Here is a 14,257-nt window from a genome sequence, read left to right on the forward strand (position 1 = left end):
GGATCATTTATGAGCTTTCTGAATAAAGAATAGTATTTAGTCATAGAGGGAAAACTTAACAAGAGGCACGAAGATAAGGCAAGGCACAGTAAATAGTGAACTTTGGCACAAGCGCTAGTTATGAACTGACAAGTAGCACAACTACAGTAGTTAGTAGAGTCAAAAAGAGGAAGAGTCTTGATGTCCTTGTGACTGTGGATGCCCGATGTTATTGGTCTTGCTATATAATCAGAGTTGTATCATGGGTGTTCTAATGCATAGGCCCCAGAGGGCAACTTAAAGAAAGATTTTTCACAATCACTCTGAATTTCCTAGGACATTTATTCTTATCAGACACTCATCTTGGTATAGCAGATATTTCAGTGCAGGGAGATACAAAGCATTTGCCAGGCCTTTCCCATAAATGTAACAGCTACTTACTGCCACCATGTGGAAGTCTTTAAGTTTATTTAACATGAATATCTAGTGTATTCTAACATGTAAGAGATAAAAATAAACTCAGTGAGTTTTTCAGTAAGGATCATTTGTGTCCTCCCTGGGCCTGGGATTTAAATCTATGACATGAGATTATGTATTAGGCTATTGCTAAGTCTGCATTATAGTGTGTTGTAAGTGAATCTGTGCTTAAGGTTGAATTTGACATGCTATTTATTGCTTTCTTATCATTTTATGTTACTTAGATTCTTCTATGTACTCTAACTTTGCATGCTTAGCAATTCTCCATTCCAATATTCTACCTCTCTTGTTTCTCAAATAGGAACTGATTTATTGAAAAACCTTTATTTAGTACTATCTGCTCTAATATAATTTAATTCTGTTTTCTTTCCTGTAAAGACTAAACTGTTTAATTATAAATTCCATTTGTCACAGCCTGTGTCATTTATAATCCCTGTTGGGGGAGAAACAAAGCTAGTTGAATCTAAGTTGCTCTATGACTATAGGTTTAATGTCTTGTATGTTACCATTCTTATGATTTAAAAGTAGGTGGATAAAAATAAAACAATTCAAGGCCTATTACTGTAAATACATATGGTCTATTTATTCTAGGACCTGAATTTTACAACTGCAGTTTGACTCTGATGCTGGGAGGGATTGGGGGCAGGAGGAAAAGGGGACGACAGAGGATGAGATGGCTGGATGGCATCACCGACTTGGTGGACGTGAGTTTGAGTGAACTCCGAGAGATGGTGATGGACAGGGAGGCCTGGCATGCTGCGATTCATGGGGTCGCAAAGAGTGGGACATGACTGAGATACTGAACTGAATGACTGACTGACTGACTGTATCAATGCTTCCCAATCAATCCGGCTTCCCATGTGACTTAGACGGAAAAGCGTCTGTCTGCAATGCAGGAGACCCAGGTTTGATCCCTGGGTTGCAAAGATCCCCTGGAGAAGGAAATGGCAGCCCACTCCAGTATTCTTGCCTGGAAAATCCCATGGACCGTGGAGCCTGGTAGGCTATGGTCCATGAGGTCGTAAAGAGTCGGGCACGACTGAACGACTTCGCTTTCACTTTCTTTCTGTATTAATGCAGCCATGCTTACACATTAGAATCTCTAGGAACATTCTGGTACACGCACTGGTGATTTTTAAACATTCCCTAGGTGATTCTAATATACAGTTAGAGCTTATAACCACTGTTCCATATAGTTCTCTAATTTAGGACATTAAAAAATAAAAAGATGTGATTTAGATAATTGACCTCAAAATATTGAATGGCACAACATATGTCTCAATAATTAATGAAAATCTATAAATATAAGATGCAAAAAAATATGTATTTCCTACTTTTCTTTCCAAGAAATTGGAAAAACCTCTTAGATAGATGTAGCTAGGGGAAATTATTCATTTTCAATGTATTTCAAATCTATCTTCAGTTCAGTTCAGTTCAGTCTCTCAGTCGTTTCTGACTCTTTGCGACCCCATGAACTGCAGCACGCCAGGCCTCCCTGTCCATCACCAATTCCCGGAGTTCACCCAGACTCACGTCCATCGAGTCAGTGATGCCATCCAGCCATCTCATCCTCTGTTGTCCCCTTCTCCTCCTGCCCCCAATCCCTCCCAGCATCAGAGTCTTTTCCAATGAGTCAACTCTTCGCATGAGGTGGCCAAAGTACTGGACTTTCAGCTTTAGCATCATTCCTTCCAAAGAAATCCCAGGGCTGATCTCCTCTAGAATGGACTGGTTGGATCTCATTGCAGTCCAAGGGACTCTCAAGAGTCTTCTACAACACCACAGTTCAAAAGCATCAATTCTTCAGTGCTCAGCTTTCTTCACAGTCCAACTTTCACATCCATATATGAGCACTAGAAAAACCATAGCCTTGACTACATGGACCTTTTTTGGCAAAGTAATGTCTCTGCTTTTGAATATGCTATCTAGGTTGGTCATAACTTTTCTTCCAAGGAGTAAGCGTCTTTTAATTTCATGGCTGCAGTAACCATCTGCAGTGATTTTGGAGCCCCAAAAGATAAAGTCTGATACTGTTTCCACTGTTTCCCCATCTATTTCCTATGAAGTGATGGGACCAGAGGCCATAATCTTAGTTTTCTTAATGTTGAGCCAAATTTTAAGCCAATTTTTTCACTTTCCTCTTTCGCTTTCATCAAGAAGCTTTGTAGTTCCTCTTCACTTTCTGCCATAAGGGTGGTGTCATCTGCATATCTGAGGTTATTGATATTTCTCCCGGCAATCTTATGACTATATTATTCAGATTCTAAAGTATTTCTTCACTGAGTTTCAGGATACTCCAGTATCACAGAAGTTACAGTTGGAGAACCAGTTCAGTACATCAAGGGCTTCATTTCTACTTAAAAAACTTATTTTTCTGTACTAATTCCAAGTTTTCATTTTAACTAGTAGAGGTTCATCTACCAGTGAGATTTGCTTTCTCCAAAATGAATTCCAAAAATGTCAGCTCTTCCTTTTCTATAACTGAGTCATCTTTGTGTATACTTTACACAAGCATTTCACATTCAGTGCCGTTGGCCATAAATGGAGTAAGAGTGTACGATCTTATGATAATTCTCCCTTTTGAAAATCATACAGCCAAATTTCAGGCTGAAACTTAATTTCCTTCTCTATCCGATGAAGGGCTTCCCTGATGGCTCAGCGGTAAAGAATCGGCTTTCAATGCAGAAAACGCAAGTCAGGCGGGTTCAATCCCAGAGTTAGGAAGATCCCCTGGAGGAGGGCATGTCAACCCACTCCAGTATTCTTGTCTGGAGAATCTCATGGACAGAGAAGCCTACCGGGCTTCAGTCCAGAGTTACAAAGAGTCTGACATGGCTGAAGCCGCTGAGCATGCACATAAGCATCCCATAGGATAAAATATGCTGGCCATGATACTGTCTGTGTAACATAATTTTGAGTCACCATGGTTTCAGAAGGGCTTCCCTGCTGGCTCAGATGGTAAAGCGTCTGCTTGCAATTCAGGAGACCCAGGTTCTATCCCTGGGTCAGAAAGATCCTCTGGAGAAGGAAAGAGCAACCCACTCCAGTACTTAGCCTGGAAAATTCCATGGATGGAAGAGCCTGGTAGGCTATAGTCCATGGTCACAAAGAGTCAGACATGATTGAGCAACTTCACTTTCTATGGTTTCAGACATACAAATTCTCACTATTTAACTACTTTATGGTTAATTGATACATATGGGATAACCACTAGATTTTTTCCATTTCTAACTGAATATTAGTATCAAATAATATGTCATTTGCCATTGTCTATACTTCTTGCAGTCCCTCAGCTCTTCCTCCCATCTATTTATGTTTTTCCAGCTTGATATTGATATTTTCAAAAAGTTCTGGTTAACTAGTTCACATTAAAAAAAATAGCAGATTATTAAGCATTCCTCCTTCCAGTGGCTCTTATAGAACAATCTACCTTTGATTATAATAAAAATGAATCTCAGAGAGTAGAGTGTATTTCAGAATGAGAGTCTGGATAGAGTGAGGAGAGTAAATATTCTGTAATAGATTTCATTCTCCAAGCTTCCCTAGTAGCTCAGTTGGTAAAGAATCTGCCTGCAATGCAGGATATCCCAGTTCAGTTCCTGGGTTGGGAAGATCCTCTGGAGACGTGATAGGCTTGCCACTCCAGTACTCTTGGGTTTCGCTGGTGGCTTAGCTGGTAAAGAATCTGCCTGCAATGCAGGAGACCTGGATTTGATCCTTGGATCAGGAAGATCCCCTGGAGAAGGGAATGGCTACCCATTTCAGTATTCTGACCTGGAGGATTCTCATGGACAGTATAGTCCATGGGGTCATGAAGAGTTGGACATGATTGAATGACTTTCACTTCACTGCACCCCAAACTTCTCACTTCACTTACAAGTCTTTCCCTGCTCTAAATCAGAGCTGAATTCTCAAACACCTATAGATCAACTAAATATGATACATTCTGAGAATTTGTAGCATACAGCCCTGCTCTTATGGACATATGTGTAAAGATTACTCAAAAGTCTTGTGGCTGAGTTGTAGCTCAGATCTGTAGGGTGCATGTAAGCACATAGGTATGCCATCTAGAGTTAGGAAAAGATTCTTAAGAGATTACACTTACAGTGGATTTTTAAAAACAAATAGAGACTTCTTCAAAGAGGAGAAGGAATATATAAGTGGATGAATTAATGCAAAAAAAGCAGAATGGGGAAGTATGAAAGGATATGCTACTTTTCAGGAGATATAAGCACTTTAGCTTTACTGAAACAGAAATTATAAGACAGGAAGTTGCTAAAGATGAGGCTACCTACCAAGGAGCTTTTTTTTAAAAAAAGTCATTGCCATATTAAAGATCTTGAAATTTAATCTCTTACAGATTATTTTCAAATTGTTCCTGCAGTAACCTATTCAAAGACTTCAGCAAGATATTGAATTGTGTTCTGGCTCCACTTCTTTGTCAACTAGAGCATCTCAGTTTCTATTTCCTGATATTTATTTACATTGACACCTAATAATTTACTTAATCAAAGCCTTTTGAAGCTAAAATCAAAAATTCAGACCTATGCTATTAACAATAAGGAACAGGTTTATTTTTAAACCAAAGGATTATCATGATTAGATTTGAGTTTTAAGTAGAACTCATGTATTACAAATTTAAGGTCAAGACAAATGGATGGGAGATCAGTTAACAGATGAGGCACAGAATATTAACTGATTTACATAAATTGCTGAAATTACAACAAAAAAGTTTAAAATTAATTTGTTGATTAATTACTTGATTATGTCCCTAAATATCTCCTTTCCTTTTTTTGATGATATGCCCCTAATGATATCATAATTACAGCAAGATAATTAATATACATTTAAAAACAAATGTTTCTGTTTTACTAGTACTCAAATTATTAAATATCCCTAACCAGTGACCCTCCTAAGTACTTGTCTTTGATTCCTGTGTTTTCTTTCAAAGAGTTATTCAGATACTACTTGGTTCTGTTCTAAAGGGCTTGAGTTGTGGTTGCCTAAGGTAATGGAGCAACTTGGCATGTATCTCTAGTACTTACTTAGGCTGACCCTGGTTCTTCACCTGGCTCAGAAGTTCCAAACAGTAACTGCACAAGAGCCCAAGTGCACAAGAGCTTTTTAATCTTCTCTTTATGTCAGGTTTGTTAATGTCCCATTAACCAATTCAAGTCACATAATAAAGCCCAGATTCAAAAGGGAGAGGAAAAGATTCCATAAACTTCACTGGACGGGAAAAAAAAATCACATTGCAAATGGGGATGCACTAAAAAAATGAGAGGAACTTGTGGCTATTTTTTTTTTTTTTTTTTTTGCATTCTGCCACACAGTATGTTTTGTACAAATATTTGATTTGAAATCACTTCTTTATGAACTTTCCTATAATTGTTCTTAGACATTACTTCAAACTTACCTTACTATCCCTTGATATGCATGTTGTTGTTATTCAGTTGCTATGTCATGGCCATACCTTTGTGACCACATGGACTGCAACATACCAGGCTTCTCTGTCCTTCACTATTTTCTGGAGTTTGATCAAACTCCTGTCCATTGAGTTGGTGATGCCTTTTGAAAATCTCATTCTCTGTCACCCCTTTATCCTCCTGCCCTCAATCCTTCCCAGCATCAGTGATTTGCATTGATCACTTAGGATCACTTAGGAAGGCTTTCTAATCTCTCCTTGCTATTCTTTGGAACTCTACATTCAGATGGGTATAAATATCCTTTTCTCCTTCACCTTTTGTATCTCTTCATTTCTCAGCTATTTGTAAGGTCTCTTCAGACACCATTTGGCCTTTTTGCATTTCTTTTTCTTTGGGGTGGTTTTGATCACTGCCTCCTGTACAATGTTCTGAACCTCCATGCATAGTTCTTCAGGCACTCTGTCTATCAGATCTAACCCCTTGAATCTATTTATCACTTTCCCTATACAATTGTAAGGGTTTTGATTTAGGTCATACCAAAATGGTCTAGTGGTTTTCCCTACTCTCCGCAATTTAAGTCTGAATTTTGCAGTAAGGAGTTCATGATCTGAGCCACAATCAGCTCCCAGTCTTGTATTTGCTGATTGTATAGAGCTTCTCCGTCTTTGGCTGCAAAGAATATAATCAATCTGATTTCAGTATTGACCGTCTGGTGATATGCATGTGTAGAGTCGTCTCTTGTATTGGAGGGGGTGTTTGCTATGATCAGTTTGTCCTCTTGGCAAAACTCTGTTAGCCTTTTCCTGCTTCATTTTGTATCCCAAGGCCAAACTCGTCTGTTACTCTAGGTATCTCTTGATTTCCTATTTTTGCATTCCAGTCCCCCATGACGAAAAGGACATATTTTTTTGGTGTTAAGTTCTAGAAGATCTTGTAGGTCTTCATAGACCTTCAACTTCAGTTTCTTTGGCATTAGTGGTTGGGACATACACTTGGATTGCTGTGATATTGAATGGTTTGCCTTGGAAAACTACAGAGATCATTCCATTGTTTTTGAAATTTCACCCAAGTACAGCATTTTGGACTCTTTTATTGACTGTGAGGGCTACTCTATTTCTTATAAGGGATTCTTGCCCACAGTAGTAGATAATGGTCATCTGAATTAAATTCATCCATTCCAGTCCATTTTAGTTCAATAATTCCTAAAATGTTGATGTTCACTCTTGCCATCTCCTGTGTGACCACTTCCAATTTACCCTGATTCATGGACCTAACATTCCAGGTTCCTCTGCAGTCTTGTTCTTTACAACATTGGACTTTACTTTCACCACCAGACACATCCACAACTGGTTGTTGTTTTTGCTTTGGCTCCATCTCTTGATTTTGTCTGGAGTTATTTCTCCACTCTTCTCTAATAGCATATTGGGCACCCACCAACCTGGGCAGTTCATCTTTCAGTGTCATATCTTTTTGCCTTTTCATACTGTTCATGGGGTTCTCAAGGCAAGAATACTGAAGTGATTTGGCATTCCTTTCTCCAGTGGACCATATTTTGTCAGAAGTTTCCACCATGACCTGTCCATCTTGAATTAATACAACCTCTTCCACTAGGGTTGGATTTATGCCTTGATTCTTAAATGAAGAAAATAATTGCAGAAAAACTAAACAAATTAAAGAAATATGAGAGAGAATTAAAAGTTTACTTTTGTAAATCACATGTTATACAGCAATATAAAGTAGTGTAAGTTGGTGATACAGAAAGTGGTAACTAGAAGTGGATTCTGCCATTTTAAAAATCCTCAAATGCAGGTCATGAAAAAGTTCTTGTTGAAGGTTCAAAAGGTGGCAAACCATGTTATCCAGTAACAGAATATTCGGTAGAATTTCCACCTATATTAATTTAGAAGGTAGATAATCATTTGATGAATGAAGTGCTTTAGGGGTTGCTATCAGCTCATTTGATAGGGTGTTTCAAGAAACAAATATACTCGGAAATTACTGATAGGTAAGCAAACATGATGAAAGGGTAAAGAGAATGAATCTTAAAATTTCTAGAACTTCAGCTTGGTATAGAACATAGATCAATAGAGCAGAATAAAGAGCACCCAAGTAGACCCATATAGAGATTACCACCTGATTTTTGAAGAAGATACAGAGGCAACTAAATGGAGGAAGATTGCCTTTTCAACAAATGGTGCTTGGAAAATGGAATATCCATAGGGGAAAAGAGGAAGAAAGGAGGAAGAAGCAGAGAGAGAGTGAGGAGGGAGAAAGAAAGGAAGAAAGAGAGTGAGGAAAGGAAAAGAAAAGGAAAGGAAAATGAATTTTGGCCTAATCCTCATAATACACACAAAAAATAACTCAGAATGAATCACAGGTTAAGTATAAAATATGAACTATAAAATATTTAGAAAACTTTCAGATCTGTGACTAGGCAAAGGTCTCTCAATTTGATACCAAAGCACTATCCACAAAAGGAAAAATTAATAAACCATATCTCATCAAATTTTAAAACTTTTGCTCTGACAAGTACCTTGTTAAGAGGATAAATAGCACAAGTTACAGACTGAAAAAAGATATCTATAAACCATGTATGCAAAAAAAGAGTAACTGAGAGTATATACAGAACTCTCAAAACTCAACAGTAAAAAAAACACTCCAAATAAAAAATGGGCAAAAGTCATACACAGATATTTTGTTGAAAATAAAAGGATGGTAAGTAAACACTTAAAGAAATATTCAACATCACCATTAGCCAAACGCATATTAAAATCTATGGAGAACAGTGTGGAGATTCCTTAAAAAACTGGAAATAGATCGGCCTTATGACCCAGTAATCCCACTGCTGGGCATACATACCGAGGAAACCAGAATTGAAAGAGACACGTGTACCCCAATGTTCATCACAGCACTGTTTATAATAGCCAGGACATGGAAGCAACCTAGATGTCCATCAGCAGATGAATGGATAAGAAACCTGTGGTACATATACACAATGGAGTATTACTCAGCCATCAAAAAGAATTCATTTGAATCAGTTCTAATGAGGTGGATGAAACTGGAGCCGATTATACAGAGTGAAGTAAGCCAGAAAGAAAAACACCAATACATTATACTAACGCATATATATGGAATTTAGAAAGATGGTAACAATAACCCTGTATGCAAGACAGCAAAGGAGACACAGATGTATAGAACAGTCTTTTGGACTCTGTGGGAAAGGGCGAGGGTGGTATGATTTGGGAGAATGGCATTGAAACATGTTAATATCATATATGAAATGAATCACCAGTCCAGGTTCGATGCAGGATACAGGATACTTGGGGCTGGTGCACTGGGATGACCCAGAGGGATGGTAAGGGGAGGGAGGAGGGAGGGGGGTTCAGGATGGGGAACATTTGCATACCTGTGGTGGATTCATGTTGATTTACGGCAAACCCAATACAATATTGTACAGTAATTAACTTCCAATTAAAATAAATAAACTTATATTAAAAAAACACAATGGGACAGCTCTACATACATCATGTTATACAGTATCAGAGTATCAGAGTACCTTCACCATTATAGAGCTGAAATTCATTCATTCACTAATAAATTATTTTTGAGTGCTACTTAGCATATCCCAGACATTATTCTAGGTAGTAGATGGTATACGGAATAATGAACTAAATCACTGTCTTTATTGAGCTCTCTTCTGTTTTTGGAGAGAGAAAAATAATAATCAGATAATAAACTGCTAGTTATTAAGAAGACTCTTGAGAGTCCCTTGGACTGCAAGGAGATCCAACCAGTCCATTCTGAAGGGATTTCTTTGGAAGGAATGATGCTAAAGCTGAAACTCCAATACTTTGGGCACCTCATGAGAAAAGCTGACTCATTGGAAAAGACTCTGATGCTGGGAGGAATTGGGGGCAGGAGGAGAAGGGGACGACAGAGGATGAGATGGCTGGATGGCATCACCGACTTGATGGACCTGAGTTTGGGTGAACGCTGGGAGTTGGTGATGGACAGGGAGGCCTGGCATGCTGCGATTCATGGGGTCACAAAGAGTCAGACATGACTGAGCGACTGAACTGACTGAACTGAACTGATTAAGAGGAGAAACAAACAGGGCAATTGGATAGTTACTCAAGGCAAATTGAATAGAAATTATTGTAGATAGGTATATGACAGAAAGCCTATTTACGCAGGTAATATTATTCAGAGACCTAAACAAAGTAGTGTTAGTTTTCTATTATTGCCATAACAAATTACTAAAATTTAATGTCTTAGAACAGCAGATAATTATCATATTATAGGTCTGTAGTTCAGGTGTCTGACATGGGTCTTATTGGGCTAAAATCATGGTGTCAGCAAAGCTGAATTACTCTGAATGTCCTAGACTAGACTTTATTTCCTTGCCCTTTCCAAAATACTAAAAACCACTCATATTTTTGATACATGGTTCCCTTCCTCCATCCTCAAAGCAACTGAGTCAAAATGTCTCACATCACATTTCTCTGATCTTCTTCCATCATTACGTCTTTCTCTGATAAACTCTCCATCTCAACATGTTTCATCTTAATTACATCTTCAAAGTCTCTTTTGCTGTGTATGGTAACATATGCACATGGTCCTGGGATTAAGTCATGGACTTATTTTGAGGGTGGTATGCATTATTTTGCCCACTATGGAACTGAAGAAGTGTTATATGCAATGATCTAGGAAAGCTCATGCAAGGAAGAGAAATCATGAAAGTGCAAAGAGATGGAAGAGGACATGAAATTGATGTATTTTAGTCTGCAAGTCCAGTAAGTCTGGAGTAGAGGGACTGAGAGAACAGGTGATGTAAGTGAATTGAGCAGGATCCAGGTAAGGTGGAACCCTGAAGCTATGGTAATCGTGCATTTTACTTTGATTATTATACAAAGGTGCAAGATGGTTTTGGGACAGATGGTGACATAGTTCATTCACTTTATTTCCTGTGTAGTCACTACTAGAATCTGAGAAATTTGAGGGTAGGAGCCATATTTGTCTCATTCACCAATGTACTTCTAATATCTGGTTTAGCTCTGACTCAGAATAACCTCACAATAAGCACTATTCTGTCAATTTGTGAATGAATAGCATGTTGCCCACAGCAAACAATCAATAAAATTTCTTGTGCCTTATTTCCAACTATCTTCCTATCTTTCAATCCTCTCTTATCTCCCTCCCTCTCTTCCTTCTATCTTTCATTTCTTCTACTCTATTATAAATATGGGTGCTTATGAATACTTAAAATCAAATGCCTAGTGAAGTAGAGAATGCCAGTTATGTCTGTGGAATAGAGGTATGCTTACCTGAAAATAGGAAAAGAGCCACCTTATTGCCAAGAAATCAGCTTCATGATGATATCTTTGCTAGATTAAAGGTTATGATTTGGCCAGAGGAATTACTGCATAAAACGTATATAGAAAATTATTTGCTATTCTTTTGAACTATTTGCTATTCCTTTGTAATTTGATTGGTTGATTTCTGAGAATTTTAAATTTTTAAATCAGATGGGGCTACTCATCTCACACACTAGTAAAGCAATGCTCAAAATTCTCCAAGCCAGGCTTCAGCAATACATGAACCATGAACTTCCAGATTTTCAAGCTGGTTTTAGAAAAGGCAGAGGAACTAGAGATCATCAAAAAAGCGAGAGAGTTCCAGAAAAACATCTATTTCTGCTTTATTGACTATGCCAAAGCCTTGGACTGTGTGGATCACAATAAACGGTGGAAAATTCTGAAAGAGATGGGAATACCAGACCACCTGACCTGCCTCTTGAGAAACCTATATGCAGGTCAGGAAGCAACAGTTAGAACTGGACATGGAACAACAGACTGGTTCCAAATAGGAAAAGGAGTACATCAGGCTGTATATTGTCACCTGCTTATTTAACTTCTATGCAGAGTACATCATGAGAAATGCTGGGCTGGAAGAAGCATAAGCTGGAATCAAGATTGCTGGGAGAAATATCAATAACCTCAGACATGCAGATGACACTACTCTTATGGCAGAAAGTGAAATGAAAAAGTGAAGTAACTCAGTCGTGTCCAACTCTTTGCAACCCCGTGGACTGTAGTCCACAATGCTCCTCTGTCCATGGGATTTTCCAGGCAAGAGTACTGGAGTGGGTTGCCATTTCCTTCTCCAGAGGATCTTCCTGACTCAGGGATCGAACCCAGGTCTCCCACATTGTAAGCAAGACACCTTACCATCTGAGCCACCAGGGAAGTCCTGGTGGCAGAAACTGAAGAGGAACTAAAAAGCCTCTTGATGAAAGTGAAAGCGGAGAGTGAAAAAGTTGGCTTAAAGCTCAACATTCAGAAAACGAAGATCATGGCATCTGGTCCCATCACTTCATGGGAAATAGATGGGGAAACAGTGGAAACAATGTCAGACTTTATTTTTTGGGGCTCCAAAATCACTGCAGATGGTGACTGCAGCCATGAAATTAAAAGACACTTACTCCTTGGAAGAAAAGTTATGATTAACCTAGATAGCATGTTGAAAAGCAGAGACATTTCTTTGCCAACAAAGGTCCATTTAGTCAAGGCTGTGGTTTTTCCAGTGGTCATGTATGGATGTGAGAGTTGGACTGTGAAGAAAGCTGAGTACCGAAGAATTGATGCTTTTGAACTGTGGTGTTGGAGAAGACTCTTGAGAGTCCCTTGGACTGCAAGGAGATCCAGCCAGTCCATTCTGAAGGAGATCAGCCCTGGGATTTCTTTGGAAGGAATGATGCTAAAGCTGAAACTCCAGTACTTTGGCCACCTCATACGAAAAGTTGACTCATTGAATAAGACCTTGATTCTGGGAGTGATTGAGGGCAGAAGGAGAAGGGGACAACAGAGGATGAGATGACTGGATGGCATCACCGACTTGATGGATGTGAGTCTGAGTGAACTCCAGGAGTTGGTGATGGACAGGGAGGCCTGGCGTGCTGCGATTCATGGAGTTGCAGAGTTGGACATGACTGAGCGACTGAACTGAGCTGAACTGATAACCTGTAGAATTTGTCAAGCTTGTCAAGACCATACACCAAATATAAGGACAAAGTTACTATTTATTCTTTCCAATTTTTCTTTAGCCCTGTCAAAAATAGATATAAATTCTGCCCCCATATTACATTTTTGTCTATAATCACTGAATGACTATTATATGTCAGTTAGGCTCCATCTTCACATGCATGCTCTCTCTTTAGTCGTTTGATCCTGTGGATGATAGCCCATCAGACTCCTCTCTCCATGGGATTCTCCAGGCAAGAATACTAGAGTGGGTTTCTATGCCCTTCTCCAGGGGACCTTCCTGACCCAGCGATTGAACCCATGTCTCCTGTGTCTCCTGCATTGCAGGTGGATTCTTTACCCACTGAGCCGAGCCACATGAGAAGCTCCTATCAGCACATATATCATCTAATTTTCACATGAACCTATTAAGTAAGAAGTTAAATCCCTATTTTTCCATTGTAGAAAATCAGATATAAAAAGGTTCACAAAACAAGGTGTAAATTATGTATTTAATGAGCTATTTAAGAAAGGGAAGAATGTAAATATATGTCTATATAAAAAGAGAGCATTCCATTTTTTTTAAGAGTGAAAAATCAAATCCAAACCAGAAATTATTTTCTACTAGAGAGAAAATAATTATCTATTACAGGAGAATTGAGTGGCTGGGCTTAAAAAGAAGTTAGATTTCTCTGTGTCTAATTGATTTGTAGATTCAGCTCTGGAACCATATAAATATTCGTCATATTTTAAAAGAAAATTAAGTATATACAAGCAATCCATACAACGAAAGCGTGATGAATTAAATAAGACTATATGCCTATCTCTCAGGTTGTTGGCATCACCACACAGAGAAGTTATTTTAAATGATTTCAAGATAAGACAATTTGAGTGTACATCTTGAGAATAAAATTATATAAAAATCTTAAGCAGTTTTCAGTTATTTATGTGGGAGTGGTAGTATTGTTATTTTGAGACTATTATATGTGGAAGAAGGAATAAAATGAATGAATAATTATGTTAGTTTGCTTGTTTCTTAGTTTCTCAACCTGAAGAAAGGATATTCAGTGTTGATGAGATTAACTGAAAATCTCTAGTCCTGGATTAGAAATTGAATTACCAGTTTGGGCTCAGGTTTTAAAAAAGAAACAAAGGAAACGTTGCATATTAGCTATGTGCAGAGAATATCAGTGAGACCAAGTCACTTTTGGCTCCAATAAGTCCATGTACTAATGCAAGCTACTATTCTCTGTTTTGAGTCTATTTACTAAAATATATGACTGAGAAGAGCTAAGACTCAAGCATAACTGGCTTCTAGAAAAACACTTTATATTTAAACTCCTTGAGCAAGAGTCC

Source organism: Budorcas taxicolor, chromosome 8 (genome assembly GCF_023091745.1).
Source record: "Budorcas taxicolor isolate Tak-1 chromosome 8, Takin1.1, whole genome shotgun sequence".
NCBI classification, from domain to species: Eukaryota; Metazoa; Chordata; class Mammalia; order Artiodactyla; family Bovidae; genus Budorcas; species Budorcas taxicolor.